This window comes from Pleurodeles waltl, chromosome 10 (assembly GCF_031143425.1).
Source record: "Pleurodeles waltl isolate 20211129_DDA chromosome 10, aPleWal1.hap1.20221129, whole genome shotgun sequence".
Taxonomy (NCBI): Eukaryota; Metazoa; Chordata; class Amphibia; order Caudata; family Salamandridae; genus Pleurodeles; species Pleurodeles waltl.
Window position 1 is genome coordinate 641,290,272 of NC_090449.1, and position 17,598 is coordinate 641,307,869.

A 17,598-nucleotide genomic window follows, 5' to 3' on the forward strand; every position below is an offset into this window, starting at 1 on the left:
GGGAGGAGAGAGAAGAGGAGGAGGGGGACACAGTGGAGGCAGTGGATGTTGCTGTGTCTGTATGTGGGTAAGGCTAGAGTGAGTGCCTGTGGGTTGTGTGGTGCCTATGTTTGCTTTAGCTACTTGTGTGTGCTGACGTGTGCATGCTGGTCTGTAGGTGTGCTTGGGATGGGCTGGGGTACAGGGGATTGGTTCTTGGTGGAGGAGGTTGGAGGGGGGAGGCTAGACACAGGGACAATGGCTGCCATCAGTGCTGAGGCCAGAGATTGCAGGGTTCACTGAAGGACAGCCTGACCAGACTGAATGCCCTCCAGGAATGCATTACCGTGTTGCAACTCTCGTTCTACACCCTGGATGGCATTCACAATGGTAGACTGCCCAACAGTGAGTGACCTGTGGAGGTCAATGGCCTCCTCACTGAGGGCAGCAGGGGTGACAGGGGCAGGGCCTTAGGTGCCTGGGGCGAAGGTGATGCCCACCCTCCTGGGTGAGCGGGCACAGGGCGAACGCTGAGGGGCTGCTGGGAGGGTGGTGCTGGTAGGGGAGGTGGCGGCTGTTCCTGTAGAAGTGGGGCGCACAGATTGTGCCACCACCACAAGGGAGCCCCCATCGGCGGACAAGTCTGTGTCTCAGCTTGGTGATCCGGTGACCGACGTGAAGCTCCCCTCGCCTCCGTCCCACTGGTGCATTCTGAGTCTGTGTTGTGGCCCTCCATGGCCATGTGGGATGCAGCTCCCTCGTGCTCCAGTGCCACTGTACCTACGCCTGATGATGCTGATGCACAAAAGAACAGGGAGAGCAGAAAAAGGGGGGGAGGACAGAAGAAAGACAGGTTGAGTGCATGGCATACCGCTACCGTTGGCGGACAAGACAGACACAGCAGCCCCCTGCATTACGCCGTGCTCCTGGCCTCTGCATATGCAATTTCTGGGATATGGCCTACATCGCTATGGTGGACATCTGCACACATGGATGCCACAGGGGCAACTATACCTCGACTTGGAATTCTACTGAGGTTGGGTAGAGTGCCACATGGGCTGCATTACAGACAGGCCTAGTCTTTGTGTTTCTGGCTGGCCTAGGTACACCCCGAGGCCTCCTCCCCCACCCAGACCCCTCTACTGCGCGCAAACTCCGCAGAATGAGGTTGTACTCACCCCCTTGTGTCTGCTGTGATGCCCTCAAGTGCCCATCCAACTCCAGGTAGGCCACCGCCAGGATCCGGAACATCAGGGGGGTCATGGTGCGACGGGCACCCCTCCCGCGTTGGGAGGCCATCCCCAGCTGAGCCTCCGCCATCTTCTTGCTGCAGCGGCGAATGTCCTCCCATCTTTTCCGGCAGTGGGTGCCCCGTCTCTGGTGGGCCCCCAGGGTCCGGAACTCCTTGGCGATGGCACACCAAATGTCCCTCTTCTGGTGGGCGCTGACCTACATGACATGCACAAAGGGAAGAGGAACAGTCATTACCAACTGCACCGTCGATGTGAGTGGCCCCCTCCCTACTCTGGCCATGTGGCCCATTCATTCACATGCATTAATGTTCTATGAACTCTGCCCCCTTCCCTCTTCCAACCAGCCCTCTCCACCCAGGCCTAGCCCATACAACGTGCTCCCTGTGTACTAACCTGTTGGTCTGGAGGACCGTAGAGTAGAGTGTACTGGGGGAGGACCCCGTCTACCAGTTTCTCCAACTCCTGAGCAGTGAAGGCAGGGGCCCTTTCCCCAGACGCAGCAGCCATCGTCGCTTCCAGACCAAGGTCACAGCAGCACTTCCAGTGTAGGTCCTCTCCTGTCGAAGGTCAGGTATCTAGTGATTGAACAGATAGAAAATGGCGGTGACGTCCGCGGCGGTGACGTCCGCGGCGGTGCGCATCATCACCGCCGGCGCACCTGTTCATTGGCTCCTGGGACCCATAGGGTCCAATGTTAACCAATGCAGCATTGCGCCGCGGTCTACGACCGCCTACCGCCACATTGCGCAACGCCAGCGCTGTTACCCCACAATCCCATTGTCCCAGTTTAGAGGTCAGGCAGCCGCCATTTCAGGGGCCCACATGGCTTCATTTACCTCTGCGTCACACATAGCTAGGCCTACACTCAACACACATACAGGAAGGGTTTTGTGATTGGTGTAGTCTTGTGTGTAACTGTGGGTACATACCTGGATGAAAAATGACTGATTCGTCGCTGTTGTCCTTCGTAGGCACCGTCAGCTGGGACATGTGAGAAGATGGCGGAATCCTCTGGTGAACCGACCGCTGGTGGACCTGTTGACAATGGAAGAGCGACATTTAATCGTCACCTACAGGTTTGACCGTGCCACAATCCAGGAACTATGTACCTAGTTGGAGCCAGACCTGATGTCACCAATCCGCCATCCGACTGGAATCCTCCCTGACGTGCAGGTGCTGTCAGTGCTCCATTTCCTTGCAAGTGGGTCATTCCAGACAACAGTGGCCATGGCATCAGGGATGTCCCAGCCTATGTTTTCCAACATTTTGTCCAGAGTGTTGTCTGCCCTGCTGAAACACGTAAGGAGATACATCATTTTCCCTGAGGTGGAAGATTTGCCTACAGTTAAAGGTGACTTCTATGCCCTTGGACATATCCCCAACGTCATAGGTGCCATTGATGGGACTCATGTAGCTCTAGTCCCCCCCCACAGGAGTGAACAGGTGTACAGGAACCGGAAGAGTTATTATTCCATGAATGTACAGATGGTATGTTTGGCAGACCAGTACATCTCGCAGGTAAATGCTATGTTCCCTGGCTTAGTGCATGACGCCTACATCCTGCGGAATAGCAGCATCCCTGATATGATGGCTCAACTCCAGAGGCACCGTGTGTGGCTATTGGGGGACTCTGGTTACCCCAACCTGTCATGGCTATTGACCCCAGTGAGGAATCCCAGGACCAGGGCAGAGGAACGCTACAATGAGGCCCATGGGCGGACTAGGAGGATGATAGAACGCACCTTTGGCCTCCTGAAGGCCAGGTTCAGGTGCCTCCATATGACAGGTGGTTCCCTATTCTACTCACCGAAGAAGGTGTGCGAGATCATCATCGCCTGCTCGATGCTTCATAATTTGGCTTTGCGACGCCGGGTGCCTTTTCTGCAGGAGGATGGTCCAGATGACGGTGTTGTTGCAGCTGTGGAGCCTGTGGAGCCTGTGGACAGTGATGAGGAGGAAGCTGAGGAAGAAGACAACGACAACAGGGAGTCAGTCATACAGCAATATTTCCAGTGAGACACAGGTGAGAACATTTTAATTTTTACCATTACATTAACTTTCACACGTCTACCTCTATCCTGTCTGTCGATTTCAAGCAGTATTTGGTAACTGAGTTGTACCTTTCCATTACGGTTTCACAGGTGTGGTTGCCAACGTGTGTCATCTGCTTGCATCCTTCAAGGACTTGTAATGTGTGACATAGGTATGTTGGCTTTACAATGGGAAACACATTATGACTCTGTCATTGATTATACATATTTACAATCTCACAGACTGACTCCAGATTATTTTGTGTTTCAAGGGTGTTTATTGAAGTGCTCAGAAATGGGAGGGGGTTGTAATATGAAGATGGGTGATGGCGGAGGAATGTCCATGGCAGAGTCCAGTCTATTAGTCTCACAGGTGCACTGCCCATCTGGGCATAGGAAGTGGAGCTGGGGCAGTTCAAGTATGGACAGGGTAAGAAAGTGGGTCAGTGGGGGGACAATCAAGGTGGTCTCATTTCCTGGCGGGGGTCTTGCCATCTTGCTCTGTCCTTTTCCTGGCTCTCAGGGACCGCTTGCGTGGTGGTTGTCCGTCTGCAGGGGGTGGGGTGCTGGTGTGGTGGTCCTGTGGCGGGGCGTCCTGTCCACTAGCGCCGGTGGAGGTGGTGGGCAGTTCATCGTCCATGCTAGTGTCAGGGGCCCCTTGGAGTGCCACGGTGTCCCTCAAGGTGTTCTGTATGTCCTTCAGCACCCCTACGATGGTGCCCAGGGCGGAGCTGATGGTCCTGAGCTCCTCCCTGAACCCCAAATACTGTTCCTCCTGCAGGCGCTGGGTCTCCTGAAACTTGGCCAGGACCGTGGCCATCGTCTCCTGGGAGTGGTGGTATGCTCCCATGATGGAGGTGAGGGCCTCGTGGAGAGTGGGTTCCCTTGGCCTGTCCACCCCCTGTTGCACAGCAGCCCTCCCAGTTCCCCTGTGTTCCTGTGCCTCCGTCCCCTGGACCGTGTGCCCACTACCACTGCCCCCAGGTCCATGTTGTTGTTGGGGTGGTGGGTTCTCCTGGGTTCCCTGTAGTGGTGGACACACCGCTGATTGACCTGCCCTGGGTAGGGAGGTATGGGCCCGCTGGGTGGGTGCTGTGCTGGTGTTACCAGAGGGTGGAAGGTCAGTGTTGGGCTGTGCCTGTACAAGGGGAACCTGCTGTCCCGGGGCCCACAATGGTCCGGGCTGGTCATCTGGATCCAGTAGGGCAGAGCTGCTATTGTCACTGTGGGCCTCTTCTGGGGGTGTAGTGGTGTTGTCTGGACCCTCTGGTGTGGTGACGGTCCTTCGGGTTCCTGCAGGGGCATACGAGCATAATTAATGCATTTGTGTGTGTGATGGTGTGCAATGGGTGAGTGTCTGTGTACCCCAGTGCAGGCATTCCTGTGTGGGGGCTTGTGTGATGATGGTTAGGGGGTGTTCTGGGTATGTGCAGTGGGCATGCTTTAGTGAGGGGTGACCATGCTTAGTTGTGTCATGCAGGGCTTGGTATTGGGATGTGTGGTTTGTGTAATTAGTGCATTAGTGAGGAGTTGGAGTGATAGGGGAGGGGGTGAGGGTGGGGTTGTGTGATAGCATGCAGGTAGGGTGGGGGATATGATAGTTAAGATTTGACTTACCAGTGTGCCATCCACCACCGACTCCTCCGAGGCCCTCTGGATTAATGATGGTCAAGACTTGCTCCTCCCATGTTGTTAGTTGTGGTGGAGGAGGTGGGGGTCCGCCGCCAGTCCGCTGAACCGCAATGTTGTGTCTGGAGACCGTTGAACGCACCTTCCCACCTCTTCCTGATGTCCTCCCTATTTCTTGGGTGCTGTCCCACAGCGTTGACCCTGTCCACGATTCTGCGCCATAGCTCCATCTTCCTGGCTATGGAGGTGTGCTGTACCTGTGAGCCAAATAGCTGTGGCTCTACCCGGATGATTTCCTCCACCATGACCCTGAGCTCCTCCTCGGAGAAGCGGGGGTGTCTTTGGCGTGACATGGGGTGGTGTGTGTGATGTGTGGGGCGGTGTGAGTGTTGATGTGTGTGGTGATGTGTAGTGGTGTGTGGTGTTTTGTGCATGGATGTGGTGTGGGTGATGGTGTTGTGTGCCTCTGTATGGTGGTGTTGTCTTGGCTGTGCTGTCTCTCTGGCCTTCGTCTGTGAATTTTGGTCGTAGGTGTTTGTGGGTGATGTGGGTGTGTGTTTTATATTGTATTGGGTGTGTGGGAGTGGTGTTTGTATGTGTATCAGGTGTGTGTATTTTGAATTGTGCAATGTGGCGGTGTTTTGGAGATGTGTGTGTATTTTGAGCGTGGCGGTGTATACCGCCAATGGAATACCGCGGTTGAAAGACCGCTGCGTGGATTCGTGGGTCGTAATAGCATGGGCGTGTTTCTGTTGGCGTGGAGGTGGAGGTTTTGTATTCACCACTTTACCACTGACCTTTGGTGTGCCGGAGTTGTGTGGGTGTCTGTATTTCGGCGGATTCCGAGATGTGTGTCATAATAGCTGTGGCGGACTACCGCCGTCGCCGCGGTGTATTGGCGGTCTTCTGCACGGCGGTAAGCGCCTTTTATTGCCAATGTTGTAATGACCCCCTCTGTCTCCTAAGTTAAGCCTTGTCTCTCATTGCCAAGCTACTATGGGTTGAGCTGGGTTTAATTTACTGAGAACTAATTGGACCTAAGTGGAGGTTAGTGGCCTATTGCTAAGTGTAGGTACTTACCTGCCCTTACCAATAACCCATTTTCCAACATTGTTGGTGCGCAGTGGTGGGATCCTGCACTTGTGTTCAGGATCACATTACAGTTTTAAGTAAAACAAATTAAAAATCCTTTAAATTGTCCTAGTGCAAAAATTGTTCTTAATTTTTAATTTGGATTAATTTTAACTATTGAATTTTTGTGATTTTACAAAATTCTTGTTTCCAATTTTTGCAAAAAGTTTTTGTTGACACAAAGCTAGGGAACCATGGAGCTTGATCTGGTTAGCCTACCCACACTGATAGTAATCCAGCTTAGGGTGTTGTGTACTGAAAGAGGGTTGCCTGCAACCACTGACCTCAGGAAGCATGTCCTGATTAAATCACTAACAGCATGGGCTGAGGCCCAAGAGGTAGACCCAGAGGACACTCCAGAGGAGGGAGAAGTAGGGGAGGATGCTAGCTCTAACCACTCAGGGGAGGGAGGGCATCTAAGTGAGGATGAGAAAGACCGGTCCTCATTACATACAGTCACTAGGGGCAGACACAAAGCTAGTTGGGGGAAGGGGGTCCCTTCAGGAGGAGAGAAACTGTCCCTCAGGGAAAGAGTGCTGGAGGCCCAGCTGGCATTCATAGCTTTGGAGGCAGAGAAGCTGGCCCTAGAAAAGAAAAAGTGGCAAAGAAAGAGAAAAGAGATGGTGGCAGCGACAGAGAAGCTGAGGTGTCCATGGGTGGGGGGGTTTGCCCCAGATTACCCAAGGGGGTGGTTCCTGCTTATGTAGAGGGGGATGATATAGACAAGTGGTTGGAGGCCTTTGATAGGGCCCTCCAAATGAGAAGGGTTAGTCCTCAATACTGGGGTTCACTTTTATGGGAGTTGGTCCCCAACTCAGGGAGGATAGGCTTCTGACCTTAAGTGGGGAGGAGGCAGATTCATACCCTAGTATGAAGAGGTGCTTAACCAATAAGTTTAGTTTGACCCCAGAGCAGTATAGGATGAAGTTCAGGGACACTCAGAAGGTCAATACCCAGTCTTGGGTTGACTTTGTGGACACCTCACTTAAGGCACTAGAGGGCTGGATTCATGGTAACACAGTAAATACTTATGAGGGGTCATACAATCTGATCATGAGAGAGCACATCTTGACCAATTGTATCCAAGAAAGGTTACGCCAGCATCTAGTGGACTCTAAGCGGACCAACCCTAGAGAGCTAGGGGAGGCAGCTGATGAGTGGTTGAGAACCAGGGTGGTTGTCAAGTCCCAGGGGGGAGACTCTAGGAAGGGGGGGGGGGTCAGGTCCCCAAAAACCTAAGGAGGGAGGTGGTAAGCCCACCACAGAGACTCCCTCTGTACCCCAGAACAATAAGAAGGAGGAGAGTAAATCCCACTCTGACAAGCAGAAACAGGGAGACCCAGGGTTTAAAAAGCTCTTGGACCGTAAGGCTTGCTTTGACTGTCAGCAGACAGGTCATTTCAGAGGAGATGCAGCCTGTCCAAAGAAGGTGGTTAGCACTGGGCTGTCCAGTGTAGCCATGGAGGAGGACTCCTCAGATGATGAAGTCCTCCTAGCATTGAGCTGAGAGACAGGACCAGATGGTAAGCTAGTGATCCCTGAGGGTGGGAGTAGGCACTTCCGCCCCTTTCAGGCGAATGGGATCCCTACCACTGGCCTGAGAGACACCTGTGCCAGTCACACTATAGTGAGTGACCGGTTAGTGACCCCAGACATGTATGTCCCAGGAGAGACCAGGAAAGTCAGGATAGCCACAGGGGAGGTCACCTCCAAACCTGTAGCCATAGTGCCCCTAGAGAGGGAGGGTATCCTTGACTGGTTTAGGGTGGTAGTCAGTGCTGACCTCCCCCAAATTGTATCCTGGGCAATGACCTCCCAGAGGTGAGTCTGGTCCCAGATGGGTCGGTCGCCCAGGGTGCCCCCCCAACCCAAAGTCCTGGGGAGTCAGTCCCTACAGTTAGGAAGCAGGGGTCCCTAAGAAAAGGAAAGAAGAAAAGGAAGGGTGGGCCACTCTTAAAGAGAGTTCCAGGGAGCCAAAGGCCTTCTGCCCCAGTAGGGGGAGAGCCCAGAGTTGGCACTGGTGAGGCCTCACCTGACCCCAAGGAAGTCCTGAGTAGTCAGGCAGCTGTCCAGATGCAGGGTGTTGCCCCTACACTGACAGAAGGGAGAGAGGAAGGAGGGTGTCTGCCACAGGAGGTGGTAGCCCTCCACTCTAGACAGCAAGAGGGGTGCCAGGACCCCACAGTTGCCCGTAAGGCAGCTCAGCCACCTGTCAGTGGAGAGCTTAGGGTGTGGTTCTGGGTACTGACAACTGTCAGTAGCCTCTGCTGGGTGCTAGCCTTCCTGGCAGCACTGTACTTGGACTGGGAGGCAGACTCCAGTGCCAAAAGCAAAGTAGGCCCCCTGACCCTGTTGGTCATGGTGGGGTTGCTCAAGTGTTGGGTGACCTCTTTGGGTAAGCTAGGTGTTGCCCTAGCACAGTTAGGAGTAGGGGAGGTGGGCACCTCACTACCCAAGTTGGCAGAGAGAGAGGAGGAAGACCCCCCTAGAGGGAAGTTTCAGTTTCAGATGGGTCCTTTCACTGTTGGGATGGGTTCACTACCCAGAGGGAGTGACCCTGGCAGGAGGATGCAAGGCAGAGTAGGCCCTGCAAAGAGACAGCCTGTTCTCTTCACTGTCTTCCTCGCCTGACAAGCCAGGAAGACTCTGCCAGGGTTGGGCTGAGTCTCCTGGGCGTGTGGGCTGGGGGGGGCTTGTGTGAGAAAACAGGGTTGATTGCAGAGGCCCCACTAACTTTTTGCCCCCATTTTCCACTTGCCTTGCTGGCTCCTTTTAAATTAAAGTTATATGCAAATTTGACTTTGGAATTAAGGGGGTTATTCTAACTTTGGAGGAGTGTTAATCCGTCCCAAAAGTGACGGTAAAGTGACGGATATACCACCAGCCGTATTACGAGTTCCATAGGATATAAAGGACTCGTAATACGGCTGGTGGTAAATCCGTCACTTTTCCGTCACTTTTGGGATGGATTAACACCTCCTCCAAAGTTAGAATAACCCCCTAAAAGTAGTTCCAAAGTCTTAAACAACCTTATTTTCACATATAAGTCACCCCTAAGGTGTGCCCTATGTGCCCCTAGGGCTGGGTGTCATGTAACTACAAGCAGGGACCTTATAAAAGTAGTTTTATAAGCCCTGGTGAGGTAAAAACAGCCACATTTGTTTTCCCCTCATGGTAGTAAATGACCTTCATAAGCTAGAATGGGTAGACTTTATTTTAATTTTTAAAGTCCCCTTAAACGATGGATACCAAGAGTTTGGTATCAAGGTAATTGTTATAATAAACCCCACAACTTCCAGTTGTTGGATTTAATATAACTTGTTCAGGTAAAGAGTTTTAAACTTTACCTGAAAAGTTGACAATTTCAGCCCTGCATTGTTTTTGCTGCTGTGCCCTGATTGGCCAGCCTCTGGCAGCCTGGCCAGGCAGCCTTGATGAGGTGTGAAGTGGCCTGGCTTCACACAAAGAGATGTGCCTGTGGGAGGGAATTTTCCCTCGGCAGATGGTGAGGCAGAAAGGGGGAGGGCTGCCAAACTGGTCTTCAAAGGCAGAGAAGGACATTTGAAGCAACCCAGCAAGCACCCCCACATCCTGCAACCCCAGACAACTAGGTGCCCCCTTGATTAGATTAGGAGAGGGCAGGAGAGGGGTGTGTTTATGATTTTTAGCCACACCAGTGGGTGGGCTCAACCAGATGTATCCTCCAAAAATCAGATTCAGCCATGATGGATTTTTGAAGAATGTTGCCTCCTGGCATTGATTTTTGCCACACTTCCCAGGAAGTGGTCATTAGAGGGGGAAGGATCCTACACCTGATTGGAGAATCAGGACCCCCCTGGAGCAAGGATAAAACTGGCAGACCTGCACCCACACCGGAGTTCCCTACCAGGAAGAACTACAGAAGAAGACAGACTGCCCTGCTGGACCCCTGACCTGCACCTGGAACCTGCACTCAGAAGGACTGCACCAGCGGCACACTTGGGCTTCACCACAAGAAGGACTTTGCCTGGCTTCAACTTGTTCAAGGAGGGACTCCCTGTTTGTTACAGGTGAAAAATTGCTAACCATAGTCCCCTGCACCAACTCCTGAAGAAATCAACCAGCTGACCGCTGCCCAGTGGCCAAAAAGGAGTTTGTGCCAGGTGCATTCTGGGAGTTGTAGTCCGCACCCCCAAGGATCATCTCAGAGCTTCTGGAACCTTGGGGTGAGCTGTGGACCCCAAAATAACCTTAAAAGAACATCTGGGAGAAGCCCCAGAAGTTTGGAGAAGTTTGGAGAACTTTTGAAAAAAAGCTCCATAGAGGGACCGACCCGCCGCAGCAACTCTAGCCGGCTTGCCTCAACCGCGACCTGGCCTGATTTGCTGGTTCATCCCGGTGAAGAAAATGTCCAAAAAAGAGTCTAAGGCCCGTATTTATACTTTTTTAGTGCCACATTTGCTTTGTCTTTTGACGCAAAATCCTGATTTTGCGTCAAAAAACGGCGCAAACGCGGCACTAAAAAAGTATAAATATGGGTCTAAGTCTGAAGGTAAAAAGTTGACCCGGACCTCCCAGCCAGCGTATCCAATGAGGGCTTCAAGGACGTCGGATCAGGATCCAGGTTTACCCCGGTCTAAGGATTTTCACCTCGAAAAAACGACTAAGTCCGAAGGTCAAAATCTCCGCTGAGGATTCCCGTGACGCGTATCCAGAGAAGGGCTCCAGGAGATCGGATTAGACTGGCAGGTTCGTCCCGCTGAAGAAAATCTTCAAAAAAGAGACTAAGTGTGAAGTTAAACTTTTAACCAAGGCCTCCGGCGGCCTGTAGCCGAGCAGGGCTCCATCGCAGTCGGCCTTAAACTTTGACTTTTTCCTGGTCGAGGTGCAACCAGATGACCCAATTGGCGCTTTTTGTTTCTAGGCGCTAAAAAACAATAATTCTTTAAAAATTAATATCTCCGGTTCCCCTTATCCGATTTTATTTGTTTTTATGTCATTTTAAAGATTAAAATATAATGTATTTTTATAAATTGTTTTCTGATTTTAAACTGTTTTCTGTGTTTTATTTAATTACTGTTTTGTGATATTTGAATGCTTTACACTCTGTCTCCGAAGTTAAGCCTTGTTGCTCGTTGCCAAGCTACCAAGGGTTGAGCTGGGTTTAATTTACTGAGACCTAACTGGACCTAAGTGGAGGTTAGTGGCCTATTGCTAAGGGTAGGTACTTACCTGCCTTTACCAATAACCCATTTTCCAACAGTAGCCCTAGTGCCCACAACAGGAAACTGCAATGTGGGCCATTTCCTGGGACATCAAATTTTTCCGCTCAGAACTGACCGGTTTTGTGAAAAATGGGTAGCTGTGGTTTTTAGGCCCTACTTCAGCCGGCACCCAGGGAAACCTAGCAAATCTGTACAGTTTTGAAAACTAGACATCCAGGGAAATCTAAAACGGGGTGACTAGTGTGGCTCTCATTAGGTTCTGTTACCCAGAAGCCCGTGCAAACCTCAAAATTTTTCTAAAAAGAAACATTTACCTCATATTACTGTGATGGAAAATTCTGGAATCTGAGGGGAGCTCGGAACTTTCTACCACCCAGAATTTCCTGAGGCCTCCCGATAAAGATTGTACCTCACTTGTGTGAGTGGGCCTAGTGCCTGCAACAGGAAATGGCCCAAAACATATTGTGGACACATCAAAATTATCTATCACAAAAGTACCTGTTTTTTCAAGGGGGAACCTGTGTTTTTGATCCTGAGCTCAGCAGCCATCTAGGAAAACCTCCCAAACCCAGACATTTCTCAAAACTATCCGGGGGAGACCAGGGAGATGTGGCTTGCATGGATCCCCAATGTTTTCTTGCCTAGAATCTTCTGCAAATCTCAAATTTAGCTAAAAAGATCCTATTTTCCTCACATTTCTGTGTGGTATTACAGCATCAGCACAAATTTCCTAGCAGCCAGCATTCACCTCAGTCACACCCGATAAAAATGATAGATTATTTGTGTAGGTGGGCCAAGTGCCTGTGACAGGGAAGTGCCAAACACATGTAGAAATTGAGGGGGGACCAAAGCGGGACCAAAAGGGCAGGTTTTTAAATATGTTTTGAGGCTGACTCTGCCTTGGACACCCTCAGAAGTGAGGCAGAGTTTTTATCAGTTCTTATGGGACAAATGTGGGTGTTAGGAATTTTGTGGATTCCCATGGATTCCAGATGTTTCCATCACAAAAATGTAGTGACAATTCATGATTTCAGGCAAAGTTGGAGGTTTGCAGGGCATTGTGGATAAGAAAATGGTGTGGGCTGCATGTGAACCACACCATCCTGGACTCCCTCAGATGTTAAGTTTTTCAAAGTGTCTGGGTCTGGTAGGTTTTTCCAGGTGACAGCATACCCAAGTCCAAAAAGTGCAGCCGCTCACCATTACAAGTGGGACGATGTTGGGAGTTAGCTATGCTCTCCTGGCCCATATGTAAAATCAAAACCCAAAAGAGTCACATGTCCTCTTGCTTGCCATTAGGATGAGATGCTTTAGCCCACGGGGGGAGGCAGAAAAACTGTTGCCCCCTTCAGTCTTTTTTTTATAAAAATGCTTCCTTGGTGTCTATTGGACTTTCTGCCAGCCGGGAGGGAAGCAAATCGGCAGCAATAATCCCCATCTGTCCCCAGGGAGAACAGAAAGACTTCACCCATTTATTTTGGGGGGCTGGAGGCATTGCCATGCTGATTCTGGGCAGCCTCTACCCCCTACATTACCAAAATCAATCCCTAGTGCCTAGTGGGCTTCTGCCCCCAGGAAGGGGGCAGAAAGACTGTGCCGATTTTTATTTTAGGAGGGGTGCGGGCATTGCAATGCCCCTTCTGCACAGCCCGCACTCCTAGATGAATAAAAAAAATCCCTGATGCCTAGTGGGCTTTCTGCCCCAGGGGGGCAGATTGGAGGTTATTGCCCCCTGGGGGCAGGTAGACTTTGTTGCTTTTTGGGAGGGGTGGGGGCATTACAATGCCAATTCAGGACAGCTCCCACTCCTAGATGTATGTAAAAAATAAATCCTTGGTTCCAGTGGGTTTTCTGCCCCACCAAGGGGGCAGAAAGACCGTGCTGCTTTTAGGAGGTGTGGGGGCATTACAATACCCAATCAGGGCAGCACCCACCCACCAACAGATGTATATTAAAAATAAGTTCCTTGTTCCAAGTAGGCTTTCTGCCCCCCATCCAGGGGGCAGATTGTGGCTGCTGTCCCCATCTGCTCCCAAGGTGGCAGAAAAACTGAATATGCCCAAATTATTAAGGAGGGAGCAAAAGCCCCTACCCATGGGGTTGCTCCTACATACCTAGTGTCTAGTGGGTGGATCCCTGATAGGTATCACCCATTTGTGGCAATCCCAAAGCAGGGATCCACTGTGGTGGGGTACCATTGGAAAAGGGTAGATTCTCTTCTTTCCAACCTCTCCCGTCTGCTTCGGTACTCGAGGGGCTAAGGTAGCACCGGTTGGCTCATTTCACTTTCAGTTTTAGTGAAATTACATCAGCACACCTCTTGCGCTGATCGTAACTTCACTGAAACAAAAAAAAACTTTTTAAGGCAATGGGGAAGAAAATTCCTCTGGTGTCTGCACCAGAGGGATTTCTAGTGCCATATGCACAGATGGTCAGGAGCAGTCTGACGCACGAGCATTGTAGTGTAGGACAGCTCTCGGCCGTTGATGCACGGAACCAGTTAAGAAAAATTAGCTGCATTTTAGAAAAATTGCTTTCGTTAAAACGCAATCACAGACATAATGGTCTTCTGACTCTAGCAGGCCACCATCCCTGTGATTACAGCACATTCCAAATGGGTCAAATAACTGCGACCTGCTTCATGAATATTAGTGAAGCAGGTCCATTTGCTACTCATTTGGAATCGCAAACAGTGCCTGAGACACTGTTGTACATAGCAGTTTGCAACTTTCTAATTGCGAGTTGCGAAAAGTCATTATTAGGAAGTCACAAAATCAAACAATAGTACATATGTCCCTTTGTGTTTTATTCTCAAGAGGACTACTGAACTCAACTATCTTATGCAGACAATTCAAATCTGTTTACCAACATTCATCTTTAAAGAGCTGGACTAACTAGCCTTTGCTCTTAACTTCTATTTCTCAACACCACCTACTTTTCCTAATCAAGTAGATTTGTGTTCTTCAAATTTATTGAGTATTGTTTTGGCAAGCATTCATATTCACTGGAAGTGCATCGTAGGTTTCAATTTCTTCTTAATAGTTATTGGCATTTCTCATTTGAATCCATGTGTAATGCTCATGTGGTTTTTATGATCATATTTCCCATGGATTGTATGATTCATGGGCTAAAAAGTGAGAAGTAACTGGTGGTACTGTTTTCTACATTTAACTGTACTTTCACTGATGACAACCTGCAAACACATTTTTGCTCATGGTCAGGGTTGATGTTGGAAATAAGTGGAAACTGAGAGCTTTAGTGTTGGGTCATGTCTTTGGGATATTCCAAGTTATTTGAGATGTGTTGAGCCCACTGTGGCCTGGCTCATATTTGGTTCTCTATATCAACAGTGTTGGGTGGCTTCTGTCTCAGTTAGGGTGTGGGGTGCTTGGCTCCTTTGGTGCCATACAGGATGGTCTGAGTGGGACGTGAGCTTGGAGCCTATTTAAGGGGCCATCTGGATTCTCCATCGGGAGACTAGCATTTCTGTTTTTACCTTTTCACATTCTAGTGGTGGGTGCCAGTTGATATAGGCTCAGCTGTAGGCCATTGCGGCCTGCAGGGCTCTGGAGGGTGTGATTGCTATACCATGGCTCTTTGGTTGTTGATGTGGACTCTTGCTAGTGAGTTTGAAGGTTTGAGTTGTAAAGGTTTCACTGCCTATGTCTGTCTGCTGCTTTACAAAATGTCTGTGGTAAGAGCAGGCAGCACAGGGCATCCATGGGACGTCTGCTGGAATTTCAGGTGTATAAGGTTTTCCCACTACCTGGCACTTTTGTCAGAGATAGAGTGATATTGGTATGTTCCGAGGGATTGACTATCTTGTGTGCTTGGGTGCACTGCTTCTTTATCCACTTCGAGAAGTTTGATTGGTTCAGGAGGCCGGTTTCATTAGTACTTTCTGTCTCCCCAACAGTCTTCCATCTGCTCCTAAATCCCCCTACTTTTTGTATCTGTCCATACCTGTATTAAACTGCAGTCTCCCCTTTGCAATACCCCTGCAGCTTTCCCTCTGGACTCTCATTGTCCCTTGGGAAATGTCTACTTGTCTTTCTTGTGGTCCCTCTGCACCTTTATTCTGACCTTAGACTTTCACTCAGCCCTTTTGCAAGCTGCCCTCTGGCCCTTGATGGCCTCTCTGATTATTTTACAGTAGCCCTCTTACTGCCTCCCTGGACCTTATGATTATTCCATTATAATATTCGAGCTCCTATGCTTCAGCCTTGTGCCCCTCAATGCTTTTCACCCATATCCCATCCTCTATCCCCCTTTATCTCCATTTTATTGCTCCTTTTTCCACCCTAACTTTGGTTTACTTTCACCAATACTTTCCCTTATAACTGCCTCACTATCCTGTATGTAGTACCACCTGCATCCCTCAACCTGCAATCTTGTGTTCATACCTACCCCTCTCCAATTAACTCGTGCAGCATGTTATTAATTTTCATTAGTACTGAATGGCTCCACCCACAGTCCTATACAGCCTTGCTCAGTTTACCCATAAACACGGGGAGAATTGTTTACTGCTTTGTTCCTCAAGGCCCCTGCTCAGACATTTCATATATTTAATACTTAAAGAAGTTAAAATAATAATTTGGGGAAAATGTACAACACTCTTATGTGTCATCTGCCCCCCGATACTTCCTTGCTCATGTCCCTCCTTTTCTCATCACCATCTGTCCCTACGAACTCCCTTGATGCTGACTGAAGCCCCTCTATCCATTATGTTTTTCTATTGTAAATGACAGCACTCTCCGATGATTGGGGAACTCTATCTTGTCTAGCAATAAAAGATGTCTCATTACTTCTGTCTACTCTTGTAAGACCCTGGAAGAAGACACCACAACACAAAAAGAAGAATTTGCAGCCAGACTCTAAAAAGACAGACTATTCCAGACCAAAAGCATCACCAAAGAGAGACCTCTTATCATTCTTCTTGCACATTTACTATGTTGAACAGCAACAAATGTCATTACTATTACCTATGTGACAAATCTCCAATTTGTGTTGTAGAAAATCGGCCTTTTCTTTTCCTCGATTTCTCACTTTTTGCTGAAGCCTATTTTATTGTTGGTTTTCATGTTCTGCCCCCTGGAGCATTGCTGTCCAGTCCTCAGTGTATGTGCTGTGACCTTTAAAGCATGGAAAAGCTGGCTAATCCCTGAATGGCATATTAAACTTTTTTTCTGCAGGCCATAGTATTGGGTGGGGAAATACACGCATGATATAAAAGTTAACTATTATCTGTGGACTACACTTATTGTACCTTCCACTACTGTGACAAAATTAAACATGGCTTCATGCCTACACTGTGTAGGCTGACTGCTGCAGTGCAACCTGTTAAAATAACCTTTTTTGAAAGGTAAAAACCTCCCTTTTAAATATTAGTAAGTCACCCCTATGTACGCCTTGTAGAAAATTAATATTACCATGCCCATACAGTGACGCGCCAAAAAAGGTATTCAAAATCCAATTCAATTGAGATGGTGGAATTGTAATAAACCTTTCACCTTCCCGGACTGTCAGAAGGCTAATTTGCACCAGTTTCTGCTAGCTATTAGCCTCTACTCAGTCTTGATTAGATGTGAAAAAAGTGTGAAATGCCTCCCAAGGACATATAATAGGCTGACCTTGAATCTCATTAAGGCAAGGTAGGTATCCACTTCCACAAAATGACTTTAACTCCTTTAAGTTGACGCTAGACGGGTCTAGCACCAAAGTATAAATATGAAGTTAGTTTTGCACTGAATAGAGTAAAAATAAATGATGCTAATTCGGTGCAAACAGAGTATAAATATGCCCCTTAGTGTCTTCCCCTGAGGCGCGGGGCTCCATAGATGTTTACTCCTAGGGTTTGTTGGGACTGAAAACACCAAGTCAGAAGGCAAAATCTTTGATCAGGAAGAATTTGGTCGGTGTATCAGACCTGGCTGCACTGCAATTGACCTCAGATTCCTCATAGGTCCTGATCTACTGTGATACTCTACTGTCACCGTTTGCTTTGGCTATTAGGCATTGTTATTACTGAAAATTAAAAAAATTATCTGGTTCCTCATTGGATTTTTGTAATATTGGTGTTATTTTGTCTATTAATGTTACTCTCTTCTTCCAATTTGTTTTGTGATTTATTTATTGTTTTGCATTTATTTGTTGTTACTGGTATTGCATAACTAATTTACACATTGCCCTAAATTAAGCTTGTCTTCTTGATGCTACAGATACTAGGAGACTGACCTCAAGTTAATTTAGTGGCTTAGAGGGTTCACTCTGACAAGAGTTGGTATGCCTTGAAGTGGACAGTCACATAACCCATAAAGTAATCCTAGTTCTTACACTTTTCCATTCACACTAATTTTCTTAACTCTTGTGGCC